The sequence below is a fragment of the Heloderma suspectum genome, chromosome 6 (genome assembly GCF_057233095.1).
Source record: "Heloderma suspectum isolate Gila_16-S chromosome 6, 16-S_ref, whole genome shotgun sequence".
Classification (NCBI taxonomy): domain Eukaryota; kingdom Metazoa; phylum Chordata; class Lepidosauria; order Squamata; family Helodermatidae; genus Heloderma; species Heloderma suspectum.
Window position 1 is genome coordinate 33,825,080 of NC_139463.1, and position 1,210 is coordinate 33,826,289.

Sequence of the window (1,210 nt, forward strand, 5' to 3'; positions counted from 1 at the left end):
CTCCATGTGTTAAAATAATGCATGGAGAATATCTAGCCCCAAACCAACTGGAGCCATTTGCAGCCTCTCCATTTCCCTAGCCAATATTTGATGGGCATTCATGAGGATAACTGTTTGTACAGATATAATGACAAGGTTCTGCAGATGTACACATGGAGAGCTCTACTCTCAAGGAAAGATGCTAGCCAATCAGGGATTCTCCTCAAGTCTGGGGCTCTCTGTATGTGCCTCTCAACAGGCAGATAACTCTTTCTCATGAACCTCCACTGGATCTTTGTCAGGAAAGGCAGTGTGTCATCTGACAGTGGGCAACACTAGCACATGCAGCCCTGGGAACACATAGGAAGATGTCTTATACCAAGTAAGACCACTGATCCATCTAACCCAGTACTGTCGACACTGACTGGCAGAAGCTCTCCAGGGTTTTCTGGAGACCTGGAGATGCCGGGGATTGAACCTGGGACCATCTGCATACAAAGCAGGTGCTCTACCACTGAGCTACAACCCCTCCATGCATTTCTACATGGCTTAGGGTCAAACTGAATGTTCCTTTAAGCATGCATAGTGGAGCTATGCATGCTACTTTTATTTACTTTCCTGCAAGCATGTGAGGCCTCAATTCAGCTTCAAGAGAGGAGGGTTTAAGTTTTCTTCCCACCTGTTCTCATCCTGAAATTCAAGTGCAAGTGGAATGAAATTCATGTAACATATATATATATATATATATATATATATATATATATTCTGTCAATGATCAGATGACAGAACAAAAGATGCCTGACAACCCACAAAACACAGATGGAATGGATTTAACAAAATCCATACATCCCTAATCCACCCCTGAGCTGATAAACGTTGTGGGTTAGTGTGGAAATCAATCAATCCCATAGTCAATGGTTAAGGATAGTGGGTCCAAAACATCTGGAGGACACCAAGTTAAGGAAGGCTGTTCTAAGTCAGGGTTGTTGAACCTCTTGCAGCCTGAGAGCTGAATTCAGTTACGGAGAAGCTCTCAGGAGCTGCATTCCAGTGGTAGGTAGGAATGAACCAGGGATCTAGTTGTGGCTGAAATCCCAGTGAGAAACCACCATCTTGCCCCCCTAGACACCAGTCTGCAGCCCCCAGCACTTGCCAGACCCAGCACATGCTGAATCGGGCAAGTGCATGGGCACTTGGTCCCTCAGCAAGTTCCCTTTGCCGTGTGCCACTG

The 1,210-nt window shown here is 45.7% G+C and overlaps 1 non-coding gene across 1 annotated transcript; it reads right to left on the reverse strand.

Annotated features, from left to right (window-relative positions):
* Positions 1–436: 436 nt before the first annotated feature.
* On the reverse strand, positions 437–508 carry TRNAT-UGU (transfer RNA threonine (anticodon UGU)). Its single transcript has one exon. It is a non-coding gene; the product is annotated as a tRNA-Thr (tRNA).
* Positions 509–1,210: the final 702 nt, after the last annotated feature.